Consider the following 16,706-nt stretch of genomic DNA (forward strand, 5'->3'; position numbering starts at 1 on the left):
TCGTTATCCCCTTTCTCTAAGGCTTCATAGCCCTTCTTTATGTCCCCCTTACAATGTTTTACCTCTGCACCCTTGCTCAGATGACGTGTCTCTGTTCGGTCTGCCTCAGACCCTGCACATCTCTTCTCTCCCTGCTCTCTCCATGAACACTTTCTTTCCCCCACAAGCACCCAGAGAAGTTCTCCCATTGCCAGCACTTTTAATCCCTTTGGCTGCCCCTGCATTTGTGAATTTACTCAAGGCCTGGGAGGACAGTGACTGTAGTTACGTCCCTGGTGAAGAGCCTGCAAAAAGGACCAGTGTACCAGATCGGCTCAGAGGGGACCCCGCTGATGTCTGTTTATTATTGCTGGCCTTCGGCCAGGCCAGCCCAGGCAGTGGGCTCACTGGCCACACTTGTTCTGGTTGCTCCGGCTGGATGAGGGATCCCTCTGAGGAAAACCTGGGGACTGGAGGAGCAGTGTGCCTGCGTGTCTGTGTGGGCACACGTGTCCATCGCTACCCAGCAGCAGCCCTGGCTCCTCGTGCAGGCTCCCGCATCCCTTTTATTGCTACATTTCCATTTTCCTGCAACCCTGAAGGGGCCTCTGGCTCCTGCGTATCCGGCTGGTGCTCGCTGGAATCTCCTCCGGCATTCCTCCGTGTTTCCTCACCAGCTCAGGGGGAAGAATAGCACTTACTGAATGGCCCATTCACTCCCTGGTAGACACACAAACCGCACAGAAAACACGGAGGGCTCCTCTGCAGGGCCGGCTCAGGCACCAGCACCTGAGTCCGCAGGAGACTCGAGGCACTGAAGACTTCAGGACTGAGTGGACATCATGGAACACTGGGTCGGCACAGCAGACTGTGCAGGGCAGGTCCTGTGCCCTGATGAAGCCATTGTACCCTGCAGACCTGGCAGCAAATTAACTGGTGGCAGTGGCCTCCAGAAGGAGCCTTGCGTTTCTCCTTCAGCTCCGAGTGAGGAGCTGGATCATTTCCAAAGGCAATGTTATGTGTACTCATCTGGAGGTTGTGTAAATAAATCGGTTCAAGGAATTAACTGGGTTTTCTGAGTAACTGCAGCTTCTTCCTGCTGAACCCTTGGCATGGCAGTGATCAGCTGCCCTTGCTGCAGCCCCTGGTCTGGGCGAAGCTCTCTGCTGCCCAGGATAAACTGTCCACAGGACCAGTGGCTTCCATCATTCGTACACATTAACCAGGAAACATCTGTACCTTGTTGCATTTGGGATCCTTTTGTACGTGATTGTATGTAAGGAATTTTCAGCCTTAAAAAAGACTGGGAGTTGGGGGGTTGGACTAGATGATCTCCAGAGGTCCCTTCCAACCCCATGTCATTTTGTGATTCTGTCATTCTGTGATTCTGTGATTTTCAGCCTCTCTAGACAAAAGTTTATATGATAGGCTTTTAATTACATTTTCTGCTGGCACCACTGTTGGTGGCCCGGTTGCCTGGGCTCTTATTGTGCTGTTGGTCTCCAGAATCAATATTACCTTGTATTTTAAAATGTGCTTTGGGGAATCCCCAACATGGGAAAACAGGTGAACACAGCGATGGTGCCAGTTTACTGGACCTAGTATCCCAGGCTGTAGAAACAGCTGCCTTGTCCGCTGATTTTGACAATAGAAAATGTTGAGGAAACATAAACCTGAGTCTGTTTGGTTGGTGCAGTGTTCAGTTCTGGAGTTCTACACCCTATACTTTCATATCACGCACTTTGTCTTAAGTTCACTGAACTTCAATTTTTGGCAAAAGAAAATAGTATTTTAGACACAATCCATCACAAGAGTGGAATGAGGAACTTTTGTTTCCAAACCTGACTGGGCTTCTGTAATTTCAGTAAAAATCCCTTTTCACATTTTCATTTTTAGAACTGAAATAATGTTGTTTGGGTGCCCACCCCACAAGGGATTAGGAGGTTCTTCAAAGGGCTTTTGAGACTGAAAATGCTTTACTGTTCTTCAGTCCTCTTGCCCACTTATGTGTTGCTTGGAGGCTCAGACCATCCAAGATGTTGGGGTGACTCTTGTTATTAATAGGGATTAAGCTGGATAGGAGAAACCCAGGAGATTCAGGGCTCATAATGCTGCCAAGGCCATCAGCCGTAGCCGTTGATCTTGACTGCAACTTTTCCCTGTGCCTGCAGTTCAGTGAAGGCGAGGGAGTCTCCAATACACACATCCACAGAAACACAGATTCAGATACACAGATGCATAGATATGAAGGTAAAAGGGATTTCGGAGTACCCAAGATATTGCTTCTGTCCCTTCAGAATAAAAAACAAATCAGCAGCTTGATCTTGCTGTCATTGCACAGGTAAGAAATTCATGAAATCAGTGTGACTAATCCTGTGATTACGGATTGCAGACCAGGTTTGGGATTTATTCTCTTCTGAGAAAATCCCAGTTTAACGGGAGTAAAATGATCCTAGTATCAGGCCACAAGGGACAGTGTTTCAAGCACGTGGAAGAAGAAATTATAATTAATTTTCAGTTTGGAGGGATATTTTTGTGTTCGGATAAGTCTATTGTACATGTGAAACAATTGTGTGTTCGACTGCAGCTATAAAATAATGATAATTTCTATTAGAAAATTAGGATCATCTGAACGCAAGGCTCTTTCAGGACAGCACAGTGATTTTGAAGTGAAAGGAAGAATGCGTTTGTTTGCAGAAAATGCTATGACAGAGGTGGGATGCAGTGTCCTTTTTCAGGAGTCACGTTTTAAAGGATAAGATTAGAAGTGCATTATCTTGATGTGGGATTACAGAAAGCCCACTCGCACAGCTGGTGCAACTGGCACTAAGAGGAAGACAATCTGCCTGCTCTCCAGCTTCTAAGCAGCGATAACATCACGCTGTTTTCAACATACTGTAGGATAACTCTGGGGAAGGGTCTTACTGAATTTTAAAATAATTCCTATATGTGTATATATACGTGTCTCTGTGTGTGCTTGTGTCTGTGTGTGGCTAACCATTGTGTTTTGCTGTTTCCAGTTTCTTAAATATCACATAGAGCTGTTTAATTCAGTGCAACTTTTTTTTAACTTCCTTCAACTCTTATTTTTGAATGTCTTTCTTTCAGTGTGCTTTCCAGAAAGGGAGGGAAGAGGGAGCAGAATAAACATCCATAGCTAGGTCTTGTTTTCAGAACAGTTCGGTACATTCCTGCAGGCCGGGTAGAAAAGAAAGAGTGTCTGCTGTGTTTTCTCAAAGGTGCAGGCAATCCAGGCATTTCAGAGGTTATTCATTTGGGGGAGGGAGGCATATTTTGCCCATCCACATATATTGAGTGGAGCCGGAAGAAGACGAGGGTGCAGACAGATGCAGCCAGCACACCTTCCAGGAGGGACGGGGGGGATCTGTGAACTGAGCCATTAGGCAGCACAGTTTGCACCCCCCAGTTTTATGATAGCATCATATGCTACCTACATGGCTGAGACTTTTGCAAGTTATTTCTACAGATGGCCTGGAACTGGTAACCAAGCAGTTTATAGTCTTTGTTTCTATAGTTATTGTATTTGCAGGTACCTAAACTGCTCAAATAGAAGTTGTGTCTGTGATTCAGCATTTGCAGGCTCAGAACCCCAAAGATCAGGAGATAGCTGGGCTAAATTCTTACCCTGGTTAGCCCACACCACCCATCCCTAAACATACATCTACAAGGCATAAACATTCAGAAACTAAGGAACCTGCTTTTGTAGAAATGTCTGAAGTACTGAAGCCTATCTCTTTTGAATGGTGGATTTGGAGTATTTGCTGGAGATTTTCTAGGCTGTTTCTGCACCTTTGTAGACTGTGGGTCCCCTGTGATGCTGCAATGTCAGCAGCAAGTCCAAGCTGGCTGCTGAAGCAGAAGAATTCTTGGCCTGGTGTAGAAGGTAACTAATAAACCAGCACTGGCAAAATAAGAGCTGGCAAGACAGTTTAGATGGACAACTGTTCGTCCTTTTGTCATATAAAATGTCTTCCTTTTTGTAGCCCCCTTAGTATACACATTATTTTTATTCCGTACAACCAAATTATAACAACCTGAAAATACCATTAGCAGTGGAAGCACATTAGAGCTGGTAGCCTGTCGCTGCTTGACTTCCTTGCTGTTGGTTTGGGTTGCCCACAGACAGGCTCACAGCATGTTTATAATCAGTAACAGGAGTTTGAAGAGATCAGAAGGCATATTCATAATCACTTATTACTTAGCGCCAAGTGGGAGCATAATAAAAGCTGCAAAGAAGGAGGCCACCAATTTCTGATTGCATTCAGCGAGTTACTGAGAAATCAAACAAAAAGTCATACTCCAATAACAGCTAATGTCCCTGCTGAGCTCCAAGCTTATTTCATGCTCGCAATTTCACTGAAACTGACTGGCTCAAATAATTATCTCATGAGTCAGGCCTCCGAGGAGCAGCATTTGACATCCTGGCAGGGAAAATATAGCTTTAATTGTCAACATTTCATAATCTGAAATTTCAAATTTGAAGCTGCTGATCCATCCTGATAAGATACATATTTTCCTTATAAATGGTATTTCTTTTGATCTCTAGGTTTTCCCGGATGCATCTCTGGCAGCAGTTAATCGGGGTTATCACTCACTTGCTCTTTTTTTTTTTTCCTTAGGTGCTCCAGTTGATTTACCTCTTACCATCTTCTTTTCTCTTGAAAATACAACTTACTTGTATTTGTTTAATTCTTGGCCCACAATGAGCTTCCTCATTATCCATCAATCACTGTCATCAAGCAAAGCAAAAAAAGAAGAGAAGAGAAGAGAAGAGAAGAGAAGAGAAAAGAAAAAAGAAAAAAAGAAAAGAAAGAAAAAAGAAAAGAAAAGAAAAGAAAAGAAAAGAAAAGAAAAGAAAAGAAAAGAAAAGAAAAGAAAAGAAAAGAAAAGAAAAGAAAAGAAAAGAAAAGAAAAGAAAAGAAAAGAAAAGAAAAGAAAAGAAAAGAAAAGAAAAGAAAACTCACTAAATCTTTAGTGTCATTTGATGTGTCTGAGTCTAGTTATAACTAAAGACACGAGGGAAATATTTTGTGTAAAGAACCTGCAAATTACAGTGTTGCACAGATCCTGTTATACATATCTGGCAGAAATCCCTTTTCTATCCCCAGGGCTTTGTTATGAAGGAGAGAGAGTGAATTTGCTTTCCTGTATTCAGTCTCTTTTCTTCCCTAAATTGGGTACTTTTGGTTGCTGCTTCTTTCCTGAGAAGAATTACCGGCTGGCCGAAAACTCTCTGATTTGTTCCACTTAACTTGACATACAGAATCATTAGCATTTCTCCTTTGGCTGTTAAGCAAAATCTATCAATTACCTCAAGCAGTTTCTGCTAGTTTGGGCAGAAGAAATGCCTGAGTCCTTTCTCCTCCGTTTTTAGAGGACTATCATAGAAACATAGCTCATTTCAGTGTAGAGTATTAAAGATGAAGTTTGAGCTTTTCAGCGTGCCCAAGGCAGGGTGAGGACCTAGTTGCACTCTCTGGGAACAGGCCAGATCAGGGAATAAAACTCATCTGCAACATTAAGAGCAGGTTTGAAAGCAAGGCCACGTGCATCAAAGCCCCTTATGTGACTGTTGCAACATCCAGTGCTACAGCTGAAGGCTGGGGTCACAGCCTCACGTCTGTGCTCCAGGAGAGCTGGCTTCAGACTGCCTGGTGGCTGTGGAAGTGGGGGGATCTGATCAACACCTACAAATACTTAAAGGGCGGATGTCAAGAAGAAGGGGCCAGTCTATTTTCAGTGGTGCCCAGTGACAAGACAAGAAGAAATGGGCAAAAACTTGTACATAAGAAGTTCCATCTAAACATGAGGAGGAACTTCTTTACTTTGAGGGTGGCAGAGCACTGGAACAGGCTGCCCAGAGAGGTGGTGGAGTCTCTATCTCTGGAGACGTTCAAACCACATGGACAAGTTCCTGTGCAACCTGCTCTAGGTGGACCTGCTTTGGCAGGGGGGTTGGACTAGATGATCTCCAGAGGTCCCTTCCAACCCCATATCATTCTGTGACTCTGATCCTGTGACTGTGATCTGCCCAGCAGTGCCAAGCACTCATCTGTTGTCCCCGTGGACAATGTCCCCGAGCTCAGCTGCAGCGTGGCCTCCAGCACGTGGTTGCATACAAATCGTGCGAGTGAGAAGCAGGTCAGGCTTGGCCTCGTGGGAGCTGCAGCTTGGGCAGACACGGCTGTGACGCAGCCCTTGGACTCCCCTTGCCGTGGGTCAACAAACGCTCTGTAGCCAGCTCATAGCTGGTCTCCTGGCAAATCTTCGATCATTTAGGGGCATTATGGCCAATGAGACCTATTTGAAAGCTATCTATGTAATGAAAAAATCCCAGTCCCAGGGAGCAAACTGGTTGTCACACGGATTACAGTGACAGTAAGGAGGAGCATGCATGCTCTGCCTCCCAAAGCACATGCCCCCACAGCCTGAACAAGGGGATGTTTCCACCCTGCGTGACACCACTCAGCTCAGACACCTGCAAGCAGGTGCCCGTGACAAACTGGCTACCTAAAATACTACAGTAATCTGTTGGGAGCCACTGAGTGGCTAGAAAAGTCATGTTATCCTAAAGGTAAAGTGAAAGCATCCTTGCCCCTGAGCAGGAGCTCTAATTTAACTTGCCAGCAGAACACAGGGCGCCATTCAAAGGGTAACCAAGCAATATTTCTGTTTTCTTCACAATCAAAAGGAAGAACCTTATGACCTGCTTACTTAAAATAATAAGACAGCAGAGGCATTATTTCAACAAGAATAATTGTATCGGTGTATGAACTCTTCCACTTCATCAGGCAGGGCACAAGAGAGCAAATGGAAGATGCTCATAAATGATTCCTCAGGAAGAGGAAGTCTGAGTCCTTCTGGTGACAACAGCTGCTCATGGAAAAGGCAAGTTTTGGCCTCCTTGCTCACCACATGGGCTCACCGTGGGCAGCTTGAGGAGGAGTTAGCCTCTCATTGGCATTTTACTCACCTCAATGACTTTTCCAGTGTTTTATTCATTCTGCTAATGAAATGCTTTCCAGATGTGCCACTCTTGAAACACGTTTTCGTTCTCCATAGGTAAGTCGCAAACTTGAACCTGGTGTGACACTTCTAAGCTCTAGTCACTCACTCCTTGCCAATGGGCAGTCTTGTGGAAATGTGGACACCTGACAGTTTGGAAGAAACAGCGTCAATAGCTGAAATCACATTTTGGCAATAACGAGTTGAGCAGCTAAAAATTCTCTCCTGGTAATTGTGAACGGTGAGGATGCGGCCCTGAGCATAGCGCTGTAAAAAGGCATCTAGAAATGCAGCAGGATACAGTTTAATTCCAAACTGCTCATCACCATCTGTTAGGAGCTACATCTTAGAGAAGAAAAAAAGGCCACACACAGTATAAATCCATTTTATTTAGAAACACTAAATTTAAGATCCAGAAGGGATTTGTCGTCTTCTCCACAGACTTTTGTGCCTGTTTGTGCCTGGATGCAGCAGCTTTACTTCTCTGCCTCTGCAGGTGCTGCTGGGGGAGGGAAAGCAAGGGGGTCAGCTGCGCTAAATGACAGCATCCGTGTCCCTCTCGTCTGCATCAGCTGTGCCCGCAGCAGGGGGGTGCGCGACCATCCGCTCCCTGCCGTGGCCACGCCGATATCCCTGCTGTCACTGCAAATGAGGATGGAGAAAGGTGTTCCTGTTTCAGCTTCAGCTTGAAGTGGACCGAAGAAACCACTTAATTCTTGCAGCCTTGGGCACGAGAGTTCAACTACCGCATGTTGAGGCAACGGCAATACCGTAGTGAGAATCCTATTTTCTCATTAATATATGGAAAAAACATCTTCCCCTGTGTAAGAAAATCTCTCCAGCTGCTTTTCTGTACTTAGTGCAACTGTTTAGAAGGTTAAATACCAAACTCTAACCCAGTGGGAATTTGCTAGTCACCACACTAAATGAGCCAGTGCTTCTGAATGTTGTATGCGAACAGTCTTTTGAAACATGAATCAAAACCTGAGTTGATATTAACTATTTCACAGTAAAGCTATTCAGAGGCTTGAGTTCAGCTTGTCACGTGGTAGCAGTTTTGACTTCCAGCGTTTTGCCTCTGTATCTTTGCAAAAATAAGAAGCTAGCACTGTCCTCTCCTGCATGTATATACTTGGCAATCTTAACATCTGGTTTTGGTACCCCCAATGTTTCCCGCTACTTAGCACAGACACAAGGGGCTGTCAGCTCAGTGCCTTAAACAGGCCTGCAAACTGCCTTCCCCATATAAATAATTTAAAAAAGCATGGCAGATGACAAAGAGGCAGGTTATATGACAAATCTCAATTTTTGGTGAATATCCTGAGTTGTTGCAGCCTGTCCCTCGGTCACAGTTTGCTTTGGCCCAAACGAGAATCACCCAGTAGCAGAAGGCAGTTTTGTAACCTTCTTGTTTGTGCCAGTAGTAGTGAGATTTGGCTGCTGCCAGAGCAGATGCTGTACCCAAACCTGGATATTCGTGTCAAAATCTGTAAGAAACAATTCCAGTCAGTGGTGACAGACCAGTGTAAAACCAGTCAAAAGGTAAGAATTAGGACCCTTTGCTCATGAGAGGAATAAGAAATAAGAAATTTCTTATAAGGCCATAAGAAATCTGGCCTGTTACTCCAAATACAATTTGTACAATACAGAGCAGTTGTTCTTGGGAAAGCTGGTTATCACACCAAGCTGGTGCTTCTCCTTGTATTGAGCTGCTAAGTCACAGTAAAAGCTACAACTTTATTGTGAGTACTTTCTACTATTATTATCCCATGTAAATAATTGCTGCAGAGGTTTCTGTATTTTTATATGATGGCTGTGCCCAGCTCTGAGCAGCACTGCCATGTGCTGGGACAGCCAAGGGAGCCCTCAGCTCCATCCACTTGGAACAAGCAATTTCTCCCAGGGTTGCTCTTTGTGACCTGCTCTGCTCTGCTCATTAGGAGGGACTGGGCTGCTTCTCATGCTACATGGCCTTCTTCTTCCAGCCAAGCAGGGCAGAGATGGAAAAGACCGGCCAGTTCCTCTTTCTTTGTTGTGCTCTTTTCCACTGGGAACAAGAGGCAACTCATGAAAACATGAACAAGTAGTGTCTTCTTCTCCATCCACAGTCCTCCCCTGCAATTAATAGGTGGTGGTAGTATTTATCTTGCAGGCACCCAGGCCTTAGAGCTTCATATCGAGTCCATGGGTTGCCTATTTGCTTGTGAGGTTCGTGTCTGTTATCACTGAACTGAAAAGGAAGCCCCTTTGCCTACTAACTGATGCCTCTGCTCAGAAAATGAAACCTAATTTAAAGTACTGTACACCTCCACATTGCCCAAAAAAGCTCTCCTCACACAGAGGGAAAAGCAAATGAACATCTCCAGTAGTTATTTTATTATAGTGAAGTAAAGAACAAAATAAAAAATAATTAAAATTAGTTTTTAAATGGTAGTTAGATTATCCTCATTTTGAAATACTGGAGTAATATTTTGGTGTAATAGTCCATCCCTTTGGAGATTTCTTGGACTTGGGGAAATTTAAGAACATTGTAGGGTTATTTTCTTTCACTTCAATATAGTGAATTTCCCCTGAGCATGGCCTTTGGTTTGATTAAGGTATGAGAAGACTGGCTGATAAAAAAGCAGTGACCAAGACAGCAATAAAAATGCCTCTTTTTTATTTGGCTAACAATCTAAATAACTTAATAGAGTAGCTTAATACTTTCCAAGTGAGAATGAGGATGATGATGCGTAATGATGAGAAATGCTTTTCTGCAGCATATACAGTTTAACGATGGCCCCAATTCAATGCCATGACTAATATGAATTACTTCTGCTCATAACATTGCATTAAACCCCCGCTGAGGGATTCTGCTTTCACAGCCAGCTGTCCACTAAGTGGCCACCAAGATGAATTTGACTTCACAATGCTGATATTTGGCTACATTATTCATTGCTCTTATTTTATTTCTCTATTTGTCTCAGGCAGGCAGGTAAGAAAATAAGACAGACTGGAACACTGCAGCCAATGGTCTCTATCCTGCAAACATTTGCCACACGTACTTGGCACTGTGGCAAGTCCAAACAGCTCAAAATCATTAGTCACAGAATTCACTTTCAAATTAAAAGGATTAAAAAAACCACAAACCGAAACAAAAAAAGACAAATCATAGCTCTTTCAATTTGCTGTTTTGCTGCTGAACTATGAAGATGCACATTTCCATGTTTCTCTCTGCAATCATAAGGAATTGCTCAGCTTTTAATTCAATTTTGGATTCTCATATAATGTGAGATTTTCAGAAGCAGAGTCAAAGAGAAAAACTGTTCAACACTGTTGAGGTTTAACCCCAGCCAGCGACTAGGACCAAGCAGCGACTTGCTCGCTCTCCCCACTTGGGATGGGGGAGAGAATTGGAAGAGTAGAAGTGAGGAAAAACTCATGGGTTGAGATAAAGACAGTTTAATAAGTAAAGCAGAAAACACGCATGTAAGTGAAACAAAACAAGGAATTCATTCCTTACTTCCCATCGTGAGGCAGGTGTTCAGCCATCTCCAGGAAAGCAGGGCTCCATCATGGGTAGTGTTTACTTGGGAAGACAAAACACTATCACTCCAAATGTCCCCCTCTTCCTTATTCTTCCCCCAGCTTTATATACTGAGCATGATGTCATATGGTATGGAATAGCCCTTTGGTCAGTTGGAGTCAGATGTCCCAGCTATATCTCTTCCCAACTTCTTGTATCCCCTGAGCCTACTCACAGGTGGGGCTGTGTGAGGAGCAGCAAAGGCCTTGACTGCTGAGCAACAACCAGAAACATTACAGCATTATCAACACTATTCCCATGCCAAACCCCAAACACCACTATACCAGCTTCTAGTAAGAAAGTCAACTCCATCCCAGCTGAACCCATGACAAATACTGTGCAAGTTGGAATGAAATTCAGAATTGGTAATAAGAACAGTTTTGTTCTCACCTATGGCTTTCAGGGTATTTAGTAGCACAGATTATTTTTTTATAAATGTAATTCTACACATTACTATTTGTCTAGACACAGATGAACAGCAGGCATAAGTTCATCATTTAGGCATTCATTTTCAGCTTTGGTAGCTCAGATGGGATGATTTGTGTTTAGAGTTAGACATCCTGCTGAATCAGGGACATAGAAATGTTCTCTGTTATAAAAATACTAAAGTGACATGACCTTTGGCAAGAAACCACTCTTGTGTTGATGAAAGCTGGGAGAGTACCATGTGGTTATGGTGTTCTTGCTTTATTGTATTTTAATAAGATTGTTCTGCACAATGTACATAGTTATCCAGGCCCTGCCTTGGTACCGAGGGAGGAATGGTCACTAGTAAGGTTTGAGGACAGTCATACATCGTTAGTCTAAGATGTGCAAAACCAGCAGTCTGCCGAGGAAAGAGGCTGAAGGTGACAGAGACGTCCGTTTGCAGATCTAACCAACCCAACATCCCAGAAGGTACTGTGCCTGTTGAAAGCCTGGATCGGAGCTATTGGAAAACTTCTCCCATTTAATGAGCACCTGGGAAAGCTGAGAGTGAGCACTTCAGTGCGGAACTCAGGGAGGAGGTGTGATGATGGCCCTCCCTAGCCCCTCAGCTGAAGGTGAAGGCTGGGGCAGGGACCAGCATCTGGAGAGGATGGAGTGGCCAGGAGACAGGACTCGGCAACGACTGCAGTTTCTCAGTGAGGAGGCAATAATATCTGAAGAAAGAGAGAGTCCGTCTCACGCAGAGAAGTGAGAATTTTATCGGGCACAGACTGAGCGAACTAGTAAAGAGGTGGATGATGCACATCCTGAAAGCAGGGCACTAAAGCCTCCCTGGGAATGAAAAGGGACAAGAAAGAAAATAGTGGGATGGCTACCTTGGAAGTCTGCGTGCTAATATAAGAAACATGAAAATCAAGTTGGAAGTATTTAATATACAATCAGAATTATTACCTAACTTATTTGATAGGTTAATGGACATGATACATTTATGCTTTATTCTGGGCAGGGGGAAGAGGCGTGTTTCCAAGGTGTGCATGGTGGTTGCATACGCCTGCTGTGAAGGCCAGCAGTTGGAGGCAACAGAGCTGCTGAAAGTCTTTGAGCATAAAAGAGGAGAGAAAGCAGCCCTGCTGCAATGGAGATTATTATCTGGTTCTCAGAGAGGGAAAAGCTCCTTTGGATCTTGTTTCTGCCAAGCAAAGGGGAGTTGGTCCAGAGGACGAAAGGAGAAGGTAAACCCTGTGACAGGGATCATAAAGAATGGTATTCCTGACATCTAGCAAGGGAAGAAAGGAGATCAGTAAAATAAAAATAAAGGATTTAATAAAGGAGCATAACTCAACTTGGAGAATTGTGAGAGAAGCAAGGCAGGAGGAAAAAGGGAGTTTAAAAGGAGTTCTTAAAAAGGCAGCCTCAATAAGACAAGCACAGATTATTTCATATGGAGGAGATAGAGGAAGTATAGTAAGAAACCACTTTTGCTAACTCAGGAGCTTTTTGGTGACCTGAAAATTATTCAGCGTGGAAAGTAGGTCAAGTTACCAGGAAGATACATGTAAGACTAGCACAAACTTATAAGGATGAAATCAGAAAGGCCAAGACATAGAATAAAATAGAATTAACACAGGAGGTAACAAGAAAAAAGAAAAAATATTTTGAAAGAACATTTGCTAGAACATGAAGGCAAGGAAAAAAGTGGTTCACTGCTAAGCGCAAAAAAAGGTTAATACGGTATATAGATAGGAAATGAGGGAAGAAGCAGCAGGTTTCTTTATATCGGCTGTAGCACTGCTTTTGACTTTACTTCCCAGGGGACTCTCATAAGCAAGTTAAGGAAACAGTTTTATTGAAACCACTGTGAAATTGTTGTACAACTGGCTGGAAAACCACACTTCTAGAGAAAAGGACAAATAAGTCTGTGCTAGGATTTCTCTTGGGTGTGGTATTATTCAATATTTAATGGTTTGGACACTAGACACAAGCTGGAGGACTAGACTGGAATTAAACATTATTTTGAAAAATTGAAGCTGTCTGAAATAAATAATAAAAAAATCACAGTGTGAATGAATACAAGATAGGAAATTGTGGACTAAGCAACTGCTTTTTAGGTAAAGGCTGTGGGGTGCACAAGAGCACGGGGATGCACATGACCTGAGTCAGTAACGTTAGGCTGCTGTGAAAATACAGCTTCAGAGCAGGATGCATAAACAAAGGAGCTGTGTGGAAGATACATTCTGCCTTGTTTGTCACTGGTAACATCTCAGCTTTAATTTAAGAACGACGGGGTCAGTCTGAGAGAAACCAGGGCAGAAGCTACAAGATTACAGGCTGAGAGACCATGATCTCGGAGGCAAGACCGGGAGCACTGGGGCTGTTTAGACAAGAGAAAGTTGAGGAGAAATATGATAACAGCTTCAACAATCGTAAAATTGTTCTGCATACCATGGATCACAGGATGAGAAAAAAACAGTCTTAAAAGGTGCCACACAGAGTATTTAGGTTAAACAACACAGGTTTTAAATAACTTAGCACCAGAGCTGTCTGTCTGCCAGGGAAGCTGCGAGTCATGGCAGACCTGAGCCTGCCTTGGGCAAGGGGTGGACTACAGATGCTCTCAAATACCCTGACAGGGCTGTTTTCCATATTTCTGCAGCGACTTAAACATTCCCTGCAATGAGAATGGTTGTCACAGAAAGATTTCCCAAAATTGACATTTTCCCTGTTAAAATCGTAACTGCATCTGTAAGAGGAGTGACCAGAATACCTAATGACTCATCCAGTTAAAAATATCTTAAGGAGCAGAAAAATGAGAGCACTTAACATCATCTGATGCAGCCTTAAGGGGGCATAGGAGCAGATTTATTTTCCAAATGTGACATGTGTAAAAAATGGCCTATTTCAGACACAAACAATATGTGTGCTACACTGATATTTCGAAGACGAGAAAACATTTATCGGAACATCATTTTAAAATGAAAGTACTGGCTCACCACGGTTCATGCCAATTAAATATAGGCAATAATTAGAAAAGACAATAATCGAAGCGTTGTTCAACAAATGTTCAACAATGCTTTTAGATTCGTGGGGATCTAAAAGTGGGGATCCTGATTCTGCTGCATCAAACCCACCTCAAAACAGTACTGCTACTGAGCACTGAGCCAGGCCTGCCTCCTGTTTAGGACCAGAGGTGATGGTGATGGGCACATACTAGATATGAGCTAGTTGGATTTGTGCTTTGATTTTGATCAAAATTATATTTGAGTCTCACAGTTAAAATTGTCTGGAGCAAGAAATTTGTTCTGATGTCCTGTTTACTCTCTATGTGAAAAAAAAAAAAAAAAAATCCCCTCTGTCTCTTTCTGGTTATGTGGTATATATGCACATAGTGGCACTTAAATGCTTACACAAAATATTTTGATAACTCTCTGTAATAAAGATCCACGCAAGTGTAGGGAAGGCAAGTGACTGAATGATCAAAATCAGTAGACTAAAGCTGAAAACATGTCTTGGACTTCAATCTTGTGTGAGCAGCTTCTATCTGAAAGACAGTATTTTTATTTTGTTTTTTGTAAAAACAAGCTGAGAAAGACAGATGGAAATCATGTCCCTCCGTTACTATGGCATTTTGCTTCAGGCAAATATTATTATCATGATTATCTATACCAAAGCAAAATGCAATAGCTTGTGTAGTTGCAACAACTCAAACAGAATTCCTCATTAGGAAATTATCTGGAGAGTTGTTTTAGGAGATGAAAGCCATCATCTTCACCATTTATTCTCATTCTCTTTTCCTCTTGTCAGCTCTGTAGATGGATAACTTCAAAGATAATCTCTTAAACTATATCTGCTACAAGTCCAGATCTGATAAAAGCACAGTGCATTTGTAAGTTTAGGCACAGCAAGTATTCCCACTGATTTCAGAACACTGTCTAGTGTATAAGGATAAGTGTAACACAACTCCTCGTACGATTAGAGCCTCACAGTGGTTCTCATCCTTACTGGAAAGGAGAATAAGGCCTTTTCTTCCCAAAAGGTTTATCAAAGGTCATAAACAACAAGTTAGCCTTTTATTGTCATGTATATTCCCTGGGAAAACAGATGATCAAAGGCTAGCAAAGGGCCAGGAAGCACTAGCTGTAGCCATGCACGTTATTTATAATGTACACATGTGAGTAACCTAACAAGAGTCCCCTACTAAGAGGAGACTGATTGTTTTTTTTCTAAAGCTCTGGTTGGGAAATTATTCCCAGCAAACCACTCTCAAACTCCAAAAAAACACAGATGTCCTTATAAAACACAGACTCGCATCTTGACGCCAGGCTAGGGGCAACTTCACAGAACAACCTTCATTTCTCAGACATGGAGGAGACACTGGCAGCCTCTTGGGAAGGCAGCAGAGATGAGGGGGCACAGGCTGGTCAGTGTTACATGGGGCTGGCTGCTCAGGGGCTGAGACCCTCTGTCCCAGGAGGCCCTCAGCAGAGCCACAGCTGAACTGGTCACCTTGGCATGGGAGTCCCACCTCAAGGTGGGGGGTGGCTGTGTGACACCCGGGGCCCTTCCAGCCTACATTTCTGTCATTTTGTGATGAATACCAGAGCAAGAAAGGTTGTTTGAACCAGATCGACAAAGGACATTAACTTTGCAGTTGCAAAGGGTTATGTGTTTGTGCACTTAACAAGGTTATCAACTTCCCAGGCTGGCTGTAGATATATCTGCACTTCGAATAAATGCAAGGGGACTATTACTCTGTGCCCTTAAATATGAGAAAACATTTCCTGACTGTCATGCAAATTCTAAGGGTTTAGGACAGCAGGACACTTGTTGATTGTTTGCTTCTGGGTCACTTGTGATGTTGCCAGGATCATTGCTTGATTGGGTCCGTCCTCTTGCCAGGTGATCAGTAGGGGAGGACAAAGCAACAGCCAGTGTTACCTTGGCCCCTTACATCATCTGCAAGGAAAAGAAGTAATACTAAGCCAAGAAAGTCTGGATATCTACCGAGGCTGATAATATCCCAATGAAACACATGTATTAATTATTGATACAAATGGCATCAGATAGCAAAAATTCATGCATATAAAATTGACTTATATTTACATTTGAAACATTTTTGTTTTCTCCAGCATGAAAGTTCGTCTTTAATGGCCTATTAGTGTTTAGTTAATGCTACATTAGCTGATTTTAAATGTACTGAACTAGCAACAAAGAAATCACAATCCAGACATTACCTCAAGAAGAAAACGCAGAAGGAATCATGCATGGGAAAGAGGTGCTGGCTTTTTTTTTTTCCCACTGTCTGTCTCATCAGATAAAATTCATTAGAAATACAGTCTATAAAATAATGCTCAGCACATTACAGAAGATCATGTCAAGGGTAATTTTGTAGAGTGATAGCAAGGAAATTAAAGCAGCCATTCACATTAACAATAACAAGTATTCAACAGCTAATCACCTATGTACCATCTGAAAATTTTCCTCTGAATGAGCATGTGAATGTTTCACCCCTTTTATGTAATCAGTTTGTCCACTCAGGAGAGAAAAAGAATTCTAATAAAATGCTAATGCAGTACCTGTAGCTTTATTTGCAATTTTACATATTTTTTTAAAATTAATGATTTAAGATAGTTATACATAGGTGATATAAATATAGTAAACATTTATTTAATCTGTGAATAGCCTATAGATCACATTGAACTATATAGGT

This window comes from Numenius arquata, chromosome 2 (assembly GCF_964106895.1).
Source record: "Numenius arquata chromosome 2, bNumArq3.hap1.1, whole genome shotgun sequence".
Classification (NCBI taxonomy): Eukaryota; Metazoa; Chordata; class Aves; order Charadriiformes; family Scolopacidae; genus Numenius; species Numenius arquata.